The sequence below is a fragment of the Loxodonta africana genome, chromosome 8 (assembly GCF_030014295.1).
Source record: "Loxodonta africana isolate mLoxAfr1 chromosome 8, mLoxAfr1.hap2, whole genome shotgun sequence".
Taxonomy (NCBI): Eukaryota; Metazoa; Chordata; class Mammalia; order Proboscidea; family Elephantidae; genus Loxodonta; species Loxodonta africana.
Window position 1 is genome coordinate 81126570 of NC_087349.1, and position 12029 is coordinate 81138598.

Here is a 12029-nt window from a genome sequence, read left to right on the forward strand (position 1 = left end):
TTGTGTGTGTATTTAGTTTCTAAAATTCCCTGACTTAAAAATAATTTATTTGACATACTGAACTTCTTATGTGATTTCCCAGAAAGGGTCCACAGTGTTTCCAAGATAGGTTCTCTTTGTAGACTGAGTTATTTGTTTCCATTATTCATTCCTCCACACCTTGCTGTGATTTCCTGTAGGCCAAATTCACTTCCTTGCCCCATTGACCTCTGGCTTGGCTATGTGACCTGCTTTGGCCAATGGGATATGAGTGTCTAATGCACTTGGTGGTTTACTTATGTCCCACTTTCTACCATGAGAAATGCATGACTCAGACACTGGGTGCTTGTCGGCTGAGACCTAGGAATTAGAAGACACGTGAAGACCAGCCAAGACCAACAAAGCCACAGCCCCCTACAACCCTCATGTGCTATGAATGAGAAATTAATGTTTATTGTTTTTATGCCTCTGAGATTTGGGGGTCATTTGCTAAAGCTGATTGCTTCCATTCTTAATCAAGGGTTTGAAATATTAACCTTGAATATATTTCCTGGACCTCGTAGTCCCAAATAAGAGTTGCTGAGTTCACTAATAGTTTTGAAATTAATTTGTATTACTTGAAGAGAGTACATGATTGTTATCTTTCCTCTCTGTACACCCAAGCGTCATTCTTTATCCTCAAGGGGTAAATGCTTTAGCCTCCATGGTTCACCCAACGATCAACGATTAACAACATTGCCAATAAAACTCAATGTATACAGTTCTCCACCAGCGGAATCAAAGGATTTTCTCTTTGTTCATCAAAGCTAAGTACTACTCTGGGGTAGCCATTTAATAAGAAAAATTCTAATATACACTATCCATGCCTGTAATTGTTTTCAGACAGCTTAATCAGATCAACATTAAAACTCGGCTATGTTTAATCAAGCTGTAAATCAAACAAGAGACTTCCCAACCAACACATATGAAAAACAGTTTAGGAAAAAAATATATATATCATTTTATTTCATCCTAAAAACTGAAACCACATCTACTGAAAAAAAAGGTACACAGGGAATAATGAGTAAACTATTATTTTACTAAAGTTGTTCTTTAAACTTAAAAATACAAAAGCAGTGTCCTATAATATATGAGATGACTGTGGAAATACTCCACTTAATAGAAAATGCAGTCAGAAAAACACTCACCTTAGAAGGAAGTCTACTAGTAGGGTACCTACCCATAGTCATGTATAAGGAAATAAATAATATGAAGCTTCTAGAAATAATCTGTTCTTCCTGAGTTAAACACTTGCAAAGAAGGGGTTCACGACCAAAGGAAAATTGTACAACAACAATCAGAGACAAACAGCAGCAAGATTCAAACTTCCTAAGAAATGAATGCTGATATATTCCAAGCTTAGAGTGTGATTGTTTTGAAAAGGAATGAGAAAGGAATTTGTGATCTACAGAGAAAGAGGAATTTATTTCTTACTTGGGTAGTTAAAAAATATTAATAGCAGAGTCGCTATGAGTTGGATTGGACTCAATGCCAACAGGTTAATGTATCAGTAAGAAGACCTGCTGGTGCAATGGTTAAGCACTCAACTGCTAATCAAAAGGTTGGTGGTTCCAATCCACCCAGCGGCTCCAGTGGAGAAAGACATGGAAATCTGCTCCTGTAAAGATAAAGCCTAGAAAGCCCTATGGGGCAGTGCTACTCTGTCACATAGGGTTACTACGAATCAGAATCGACTTTCCAGCACTGAAAAACAAAGTGTCATTAAGAACTCCGGGTGGCTCAAACTGTGCTCAACTACTAACCTAAAGGTTAGTGGTTAGAACCCACCCAGTGGTCCCACAGAAGAAAGACCTAGCAATCTCCTTCTGTAAAGACGTCAGACAAGAAAACCCTATGGAGCAGTTCTACTCTGTAACACATGGGGTTGCCATGAGTTGGAATTGATGCAATGGGTTTCTAATGTATCAGTAAAGGATTGAATGAAACAACGTTAAGTACAGGTAGCCCCCAACTTAGGACATAGTTGAATTACAATGAATCCTACTTAGAACCTTCAGTGTATCTGGAACGTTGCATCTTCCTAGGTGGGAGTTAAGGGAAAATGCATGCAGAGGATATGGAAAAAATTGTTGAGTTATGTGAACACACTCCAAACATTTCAAGGATAATATGATGAAAGAGATAAGGGGAAAAATGGTCTATATGTCAAGAACACTGAATTTAGGACTCAATATTGCCAAGAGCCCTGGTGATGTAGTGATTAAGCACTTGGCTGCTAACCAAAAGGTCAGTGTTTCAAACCCACCAGGTTCTCCATAGGATAAAGATGTAGCTGTCTGCCTCCATAAACATTACAGCCTTTGAAACTCTGGAGCTGTTCTACTCTAACCTATAGGGTCGCTATGGGTCAGAATCAACTCAGTGGCAACAGGTTTGGTTTGATTGCCAATGTGGAACAGCTCACAGATCATGAAGAAGGGGGATTGACAGATCAAGACAATGGATTTTGAAGAGGAAAGAAATGCTGAAGAAGAGAGAAATAATGAGGAAGAGGCAGGAGAATATTTGTCGAAAATGTTTACAGTGAAAGAATTAACTGGAGTTTTTTTTTTTTGTAAACTAAATCAGGGGCTTCAGTTACTTGAAAACATGGACCCAAATGCTGAATATTCTGCCAAAGTCAATAGCCAGATTTGAGAAGCTATGACATGTTACTGCGAAATAGAGTATGAAGAAAAAAAGAAAAGGACCATACAGACAACTCTCACTAATTATCTGCCTAGAAACAGCATCCCCATTTGCAGGGATAATCCAGATGATACAGAACCTTCTACAAATTGAGTTATTACTACAGCTGACAAAATGCCAATATCACCCAACTTTTCATCATTGTCATAGCGATTTTTTATTATTTGTGTATTTTTTATATACATATGTGTTAAGAGCCCTAGTGGTACAATGATCAAGAACTAGGGCTGCTAACCAGTAGGCTGGCAGTTCAAATCCACAAGCCACTCCCTGAAAACCCTATGGGGCAGCTCTCTGTCGTATAGGGTCGCTATGAGTCAAAATTAACTTGACGGCAACGGGTTTGTTTGTTTGTTTTAATGTATGTATGTATTAAAATGTACCTGTAAGTTTATATGTAATGTTTCTAACCCCCAAAGACAAATAGAGACCAGATTTATAAAGATACTGGCAATAAAAGGCAATAATAATGAAAACTAAAAAAAAAAAAATGAGATATTTGACTTATGTCTGAATCAACTTTCGATGGAGTTGTTGGAATGGAATGCCGTGGTAAATCGGGGACTATCTGTAGAACACAACGACTACAACCACCCTGCCCAGTACACATTAGACCCATTTTACAGACAAAGGGACAAAAATTTCAACAGTTTAAGTATGTGGTCTTCAACTATTAAAAAGTGGAGAGAAAATTCAAATCCACATTTACTGGCAGTTGTTTCCCTGAAATATACACTGGAACCCTGATGAGCAGCAAGAAGTCCAGGTGGGATGAAAAACTGGTTGATAGTTACATGTGTTAAATGAATGAAACAGAGATGGGAAGCCAGGGGTTTTAAGCACCTACCAGGATATACAGAGGCCTGGAGCTCACATGGAGTCCTTGGGTGCTGCAAACAGCTAAGTGCTTAACCACCAGCTGAAAGGTTGGTGATTGGAACCTACCCAAAGGCATCTGGTAATCTTCTCCCAAAAAGTCACAGCCTTGAAAACCCTATGGAGCAGTTCTAGTCTGCACACATGATCTCGCCATGAGTAGGAATCAACTTGACAGCAGCTGGTTTGAGTTTCTTTTGGGGTTTTTTGGTAGTCCCAATGCCAGAATACGTACCTTTATAAAATAATTCAAATGGCTCAGTGTTTCTTCGTCAAAGATTTCATCCTTACCTCATCATTCTGCAGAGGCCTTAGTTGCCTAGTTAGTGGCACATGTGGTTTTTGCTAAAGAAAAACAGAAGCCATTTAGACAGAGTTCAGGCCCTTTGCTATCAACCAAGGAAAATAAGAGAATGTCATCCTTTTATGTTCTCAACAACATCAACTATGTATGCTTCAAATCATATTTTTTGGGGCGTTCACTGGAGACAGTTTGACAAATTATACATTTCTACAGACCCAGCCCTTTTTTGTTTGTTTGGTTAATTGGTTGGCTAGTTTTCTTTTTTTTTTTTTACTCAGTGGTAGGGGAAAAAAAAAAAAAAAAAACATCAAAAAGGAGGCTGTCGGGGTAAAACGAAAGTTTGGAGGAACATCTCTGCAATTCTACAAGTATGTTCCCGAGAGATTTCACAACATCCTGGGGGAAGTCTTAAAGCAAAACTTTTCTTCAAAGTTTTAATATTCTGGCCTACAGATCTGCTCTGGACTGGGAAGTCCCTAAGTATTTTAAAGTGAAATTAAAGAAATATACAAACATTGCAGGGTTTTGTTTTTTTTTTAACATCTTAGATAAAAATGGAATTAAATTTTGTCCTCTGGGAACTAGATTTTTTTTTTCCAAATTCATTATACAGTCATTTCTGTAATACATTCAACAGCTAATAGTTTTCCCTTCTGAATTTTTACCTGATTTACATTCTTAAGAGACTGGTATTCTTGCACACACTGACTAATTTTCTCAGTTGTCACCAGCATCAGTAAATATTTATAAAGGACCAGCTGGGTAAGCTGCATTTACTAAACATATACACATATTATATTCTTGACAAAATACAGCTCGGAAATGTCTTTAATTCGAGGGCCTAATTGGTGTGTTTAAGTGCATATTGGGTGTTTATTTGTTGGCTTAGCTTCTTTCAATGAATATTAAGGTATTGAGGGAAATAACCCAATTCACAACTTTCCTAAAGACACAGAAGAACCAATATTTTGTGACTCCCAGCTCAGACTGGACTACCCTGTCCTTTAATAGCATAAAATGAGAGGAAGACTGAGTTAGAGACAGACTGGGTTTAGCAGTCAATTTCCATCTAACATTTGGAACAATAAATGCTTTGTTGGCTGCTGGGATCTTTAAAACAAGGTGAGCACGAAAGCACCAACACCAGGAAATATTCCTGTGAGACAGCCTTAAAGCACTGGACAAGAAGCCCAGGGCAGCCATTAGAATAAACCCTCACTCTCTACATGTGACTTACACAAGGCAAACATTTTCATCTATTTTTTTTATCATCAATTTAAGGCCTTATGAAACATAAATTAATTTTAGTATCAGATTAAGAAAAACACAAAGATGAAAATCTGAAGCCAAAATGTACATAGAATGTACAAGATGGTCAAACAAAAAAGCTTTTAGATGGTTTTTGCCTGTGTTTATTTTCTTGAGTGAGGGGTTGATTGCATCTATAATCGATTTCTGTGATTCTTTTTCACCATTAAAATATTACTGAGCCATCAGTGATCCTTCCTTTGGTCAGAAAGCCTTTCTTGCCAACACTCCTATCTAATCTTATGATGAAAAAGGACATGTTTATGTATCAAAGCTGGCTTTCTGACTGCATTTGATGGCTAGCAGGACCTGGAGAGGAAATGAGCTATCCAACAACTGCATTACTAAGAAAGCAGGCTCCTTGTGCAAGATTTATTCCTAATCCTTCTGGGGTTGGAGAGCAAAATGCGATAAGAATGAGGATTGCTCCTGACACTAGTTATGCTCTGCTCACTTCTCCCATTTTCTCGCGCACTCCCCTGAGACGCAATGCATTTATATGAATGGCTTTACCGCAACTCTTGCCCCATCCTCCAGACCAGCGTTTCAATCTTGCACTTCACACGTTCACCTGGATGTTCTGCCAATACCTTTAACTCCAAACTGTGTTAAAAATGGAGCCTCTCCGCTCTGCCTTCCATCTACCTCCCTTTCCCCTACCTCTATAAATCTCCCTTTTCATTTTTCTTATTTCATGTTCTCCACCTTTCTGTCACCCATATATGAAGTCATTTGTGGGTCCCTCTTCCATTACCGCCTACCTGGATTCTACATCAGCCTCTCTTTCTCAAGCTAAGTTTCTGTTTTTTTGTGTGCTATTGTCAAAGCCCCCTGTTGCTCCATGTAGCAATGAGTCCTAGATGTGTCTTCCTAGAGCATATTTGTCACAGGATACCACTAGCCCATATGGTGATTTTGTACAAATCAGAAAAGACATCCCATCTTCAAGGCAAACTTGACTCCCATCTGTCAGGAATCTTGTCATAATGGAATATACTTCCAATGACTGAAACATGTTCATAATAAATACAGAGATCTGTAGGCTCACTGTGTAAATGGAACTGTAAAATTTGCAACGCATCATCTGTCACCCTCATGGGGAAGCCCTGTGTTGCTGCCATGCCTGATGCCATACATTTTAATGACTCCTCAGTGCCTGGGGTAATGAGTTTACATGGGCAGCCTAGTGCAGGAGGCTTCAGCCTGGCTCTGCAGTATTATCTTCTCTTCCTCACCCCTCACATACCTATGCTCTACTCTAGCTGGTGTACTTTCGCAGAACAGACTCACTCACCTATCTTTTAGCCTTTAACCATGTCTGCCTGGTACACCGTTCTCCATTTTTTCCCCTAGTAATATCCCACCCATTTTGCAAATTTCGTTTCTTCTATGAAGCCCTATCTTCTCCCCATGCCAGAGAGGGAGTGCATGTTATCTTCTTTGAACCCCACTGTATTTGGTTTATGCTTTAGTTACAGTATGTATAAGGCAGTACTGACTTTTATTAGAGTTATTGGCTCATTTGATTGAGCCTGTACCAGACAGTAAACTCTTTGAGGTGGAGATTGTGTTTTATTCATTATTAGGTCTTCCAAAAGGCCGTGCCCAGGATTTTATGCAGAATAGTTTTTAAAAATATTTGTTTAATTGAACTAAATCAGTACATCTCACTCATAGTAAGAATGCATGAATGCATTGAGGTTCATATATATATATATGTATATATATGTCAGTTCTTAGTCCTTAGGTATATTTTTAATATGAAATTGTTGACACTTTCTATGTAACTGACAAAAAACATCAGCATTAAAAATTAAGTTCCCAGTCTTTATATTTTTACATTGTATTCCAATTGCTTTACTTCCCTAGATTCTAGATAACACTCCATTGTGACTAGGTATATAATCCATAAGACATATGTTCATTAGTTCATTTTTCTCAAACAAGTAAGATCAAATATGATTCCTTCTTACCTTTTTCTTATAAAGTTAATCTACTCCTGATTGCATAAGTCTTTATTCCCCAACAACCTCAGTGTAAATAAATAAAAGTGTTGTGGAGGAATGTTTTCTTATTTGGATGAGTACAGACCCAGCTCATAAATAATTATAGTTATTTTCTTTATTATTATTTTTTAAAAAAAGGATCTTTGATCTTCCATCTTCCAGGGCTACTATGTCACTGTGTCTTTTAAAAAGATCAATATCTCAGCCAAGTCAAAAACTAATAATTCATTTTATTACTTTGCTGTTAAAGTTTGTCTTATTAGAGATGATACTGAGAAATCATTACCATATTTAATTTAATTTGAATGAAGTTCTGTTGTTGTTAGGTTGTTCAGTGTCATCGAATCGGTTCCCACTCATAGTGATCCTATGTACAACAGAACAAAACACCGCCTGGTCCTGTACCATCCTTACAATCATTGTCATGCTTGAGCCCATTCTTGCAGCCACTGTGTCAATCCATCTTGTTGAGGGTCTTCCTCTTTTTCACTGACCCTGTACTTTACCAAGCATGATGTACTTCTCCAGGGACTGATCCCTTCTGACAACAAGTCCAAAGTACGTAAGACGTAGTCTTGCCATCCTTGCATCCTTGCTTCTAAGGAGCATTCTGGCTGCATTTCTTCATTCTTTTGGCAGTCCATGGTATATTCAATATTCTTCACCAACTTATAAATACTTATAAATGCATAAGACTACATCACTTTTATGGATTATCTATTTATATGTCTCATACCCTTGGAATACTTAATGTCGGTCAAAAATGGGATCCTGCATATTTCATGTATCCCCAAAAGAAGAACCTGAAAAGCAGAAAAAGAATTTGATAAGATAATGAAAACTAATGGTTTAATTTTTCACTCTCCAAAGTAAAAGGAAGATGATATTTTTAGGCCAACCTTAGAGCCTTGATATGTGCTTGGAATGACTTTGTGTCTTTGATAACCCTTGATTTTCCACCTTGAGTATAGTAACAGCTATCCTCACAAATTTATTTTCCCTGGTTATTTAGCTAACTAGTACAGTGTGTGTGTGTGTGTGTGTGTGTGTGTGTTTATGCAGGACATTCCGGACCCTCTGTTTGTTAAATAAGAGGTGATGTCTTCCTTAGGGCTGGAAGGGTGTCAATTACATACACTCAAAACAAATTAATGACTTAATGGCTTGTTTCAGCTATTAAACTAGACACTTTGGGTTTTCTATGCCACTCGCCATAAAGTGACCATCCTGAGTCAGTCAAGTTGATTAAGGGGTTGATACAGACTAAGTCTATCTTTGGTTGTACACACATGATAAATTCACATCTGTAAAACAAGGAGGAACATGATCATTACGCTACATTAAAAATACTGAAACAACACAAGCATGCAATAAACAAAAGACATTAAAGAGATCTCTTTTGTGAAAATTGGTGGGCAGTGGGGAGGAGACATGAGCCAATAAGAATATTTAACTGGGACCACCCAATTAAACAGTTAACTAGGCTTACAATTCAATGCCCTGGATAAGTCAGATGAAATGTGTCTTGGTGTAATTAAAGAAGAAAATACCTAACACCCAAAGGATCATACATTCTTGTATACTTTAATTTTTAAGGAGATTAAGCCACTTTCTGATCGATATTCTACATATCTTAAATGTGCCATTGTTTTGAAGAATATAGTAGAGTTTCCCTAATATCTTCAAACTCACTGGAAGCCCCTCTCTATCTCTAGATCCCCTTCCTCTTCCCCACTGTGGACCCATATCATGGGGTTCTGCACAAATATGTTCCACCAGACATTCTCACGGGCAGCTCCAGCCTTCTCTGACAAGAGTTCACGCAGTGACTTGTTCTGCAGTTCATCCTTTTATCCTTAACAGGTAATGTATTGAAAAAACATTTGCCTAAGAGTCAGAATTCTTAAATGTCATACCAACTCTGCCACTTATTAGCTGTATGAGTTTGGGCAAGTCACTGAACCTCACAGCATTTCAGCTTTCTTGTGTTTTTAATTAAATGAATACCTCCCTCATTAGCCCATTCAAGAATTATTTTTTGAAGGCCTATGAAGGCCAGAAGGAGCCCTAATGGCACAGTGGTTAAAGCACTTGGCTGCTAACTGAAATGTCAGCAGTTCAAACCCATCATCGGCTATGATGGAGAGATATGGCGGTCTGCTTCCATAAAGATTACAGCCTTAGAAACCCTATGGAGCAGTTCTATTCTGTCCTATAGGGCCACTATGATTCGTAATCACCTTGACAGCAATAGGCTTAGGTTTTCTAACACCAGGCATGATTCTGGAGACTGGAGACATAGGTCAAAACTAGACCCTGTCTCTGCCCTTGAGAGCTTTATAGTTTAGAAGGGGAGGAAGACATTTGAATTGGCAAGTAAAATACAGAGTAATAAGTTACAAGACCATCATGGAAAGCCCCAATGACCCTCTTGGAAAACAAACATTCCTCAGAATTACTGATAAAAATATTCCAGGTAAGACTTAAACTTGTATCAAAAGAGTACACAATACGAATCAGCTAATACAGCATAAACATATTTGTAAGGCCAAAGGTGAGATGGAAATTGCTTATGGCTACTAGAAAGGAACCCTGTAAATATATGGTTGCATTACAGGAGATCAATAAAACCATATGTAAAATTGTGTGTATATGTTCATTTTTGGAAACAGGGCCCTTAGGTTTCGTCAGATTGTCGAAAAGTTGAATGACCCCAAAACATTAGGAATGCATGCAGTGTTTTCAATGGTGAGTGAAATGTTTGGGGTTTTGGAGAAACTTTTCCACTGCCCTTCTTGTAGTCTTTCTCATCTCGGAATAATACTAATATAATATTATATACATATATATGTATATATATTCATACTGGAAACCCTGGTGGCGTAGTGGTTAAGTGCTACGGCTGCTAATGAAAGGGTCGGCAGTTCGAATCCACCAGGCGCTCCTTGGAAACTCTATGGGGCAGTTCTACTCTGTCCTATAGGGTCGCTATGAGTCGGAATCGACTCGACGGCACTGGGTGCTGGGTTTATATTCATATTATATTCTACCTCTAATTCACATGCTCCACAGATTGCTGATGTTCCTGTCCTTCCTGTTTTAAGACTCTCTAAATACGGTAAATGTCTGCACCCTATGGAGTTGTTAAAAGTGTTCTTTGAGATTTCCAAGAGAATTAATATCTAGCTCCCTTCCAAAATGACTTAAAAAAAAAAAAAAAACCTTAGATTTAATAATCACTATTTCAGTGAGGAAGAGAAGAAAAAGTATATAAATTAATGTGGTACATATGAAGGTATCCAGCAACTTTTTTCTTAAAAGGATATATTCAAAGAAAAGGTAGCTTCCTTTTTTTTTTTTTTTTATAACTGATTCGATCTTGCTCTCAAGCCCTACACCGCTGGATATCAAGAGGGAAAAACATTAAATTTACAAGTAAAAATATTGGTTTTTTCTGGTTTAAAAAAAATTGTTATCCAAGGTCCATACGTTTTAGGGAAGAATACTGAAATAGGTAGGAATTCAAGGGACATAATACCTCAGATTTGCCTTAAAATATTTTTAAAAGACAAGAAGGAAGGAAAAGAAAAAGGTGAAGTAAAAAGCACGGCAAAATCTTGATGATTCTAGAATTGGGGTATATGGTGATTCATTATACTACTTCTTTAATTTTGTGACATTTGAAATAATCGTTAAAGAATTTTCCTTTAAAAGAGTCTTATTTTAAAAAAATTTATTTGAGATAAATGCTCAACCTTTCAGATTTTTCCTCCCCTGTCAGACATATGGAGGAGCTTATGGGATATCTTTGTGCTCAAGGAGAGGACAAGTGAGCTACTTTGGGCCTGGGGCCAGGATGAATTGGAGAGGGGGTTTCCATTCCACAGCCTCAGGCACATGTACTAGCCTCTGGGTCCATGCCTTCTCCAGACAAAGTGGCTTACCTGGTCACATCTCAGATGACCCGTGCTGGTGTCTGCCGAGTTGCCACTGGCTTTTCTGGCCGCAGTAGCTAACTGATCGGCTACTAATCCAAAGATCAGCAGTTCAAACCCATCACCACCTCCACGGGGGAGAAAGATGCGGCAGCCTTCTTCTGTAAAGATTACTGCCTTGGAAACCTTTAGAGACAGTTCTGCTCTGCCCTATACGGTTGATATGAATCGAAATCGACTCATGGGCGCTCATGATGACACCTGCTGGTGCTCTGGCCCCAGAAACTTACCTCCAGCAGAAAAATCCCTGCACTTTTGATCCTGACCCAAGGCCACCTCAATGAAAAGGTATCACGAAAATTTTAGGTCTTCCACTTCCAAGTTCATCATTCTTTCCACAGTGTCTACTGCCTTCTTAATTATGTTTCTGATACAACATCACAAAACAGACCACACCCATCTTTAAATAACATTGGAGTCAATGTAATTCACAGAGTGTTATCATGCGATAGACATATCTAACCAATTCCAGTAACCCTGTCTTTAGAGATAAGAGGAGGGACCAAAAAAAAAAAAACAGAACCAAACCCATTGCCGTGGAGTCATAGTGACCCTATTGGACAGAGCAGAACTGTCCCATAGGGTTTCCAAGGAACAGCTAGTGGATTCAAACGGCCGACTTTGGTTAGCAGCCAAATGCTTAACCTTTGCACCACCAGGACTCCAAAGAGGAGGGAAGGTCTATTAAACCAGCAGTTAAAAACATGACAAAGGGTCATAGAAGCTTACTTACAGAGGACTATGATGATACTTCACGTTAAATACGTGCTTTTACCAGAAGGACATGTTTTATTTTGTACTCAAGCAGAGAGC

At 38.3% G+C, this 12029-nt stretch overlaps 1 long non-coding RNA gene across 1 annotated transcript in view; it reads right to left on the bottom strand.

Annotated features, from left to right (window-relative positions):
* LOC135232247 (uncharacterized) overlaps positions 1-4162 on the bottom strand; it is a 31420-nt gene extending 27258 nt beyond the window's left edge. Inside the window, exon 1 of the long non-coding RNA XR_010322711.1 lies at positions 3839-4162. This is a non-coding gene — a long non-coding RNA (uncharacterized LOC135232247). The remainder of the gene's footprint in view (positions 1-3838) is intronic.
* Positions 4163-12029: the final 7867 nt, after the last annotated feature.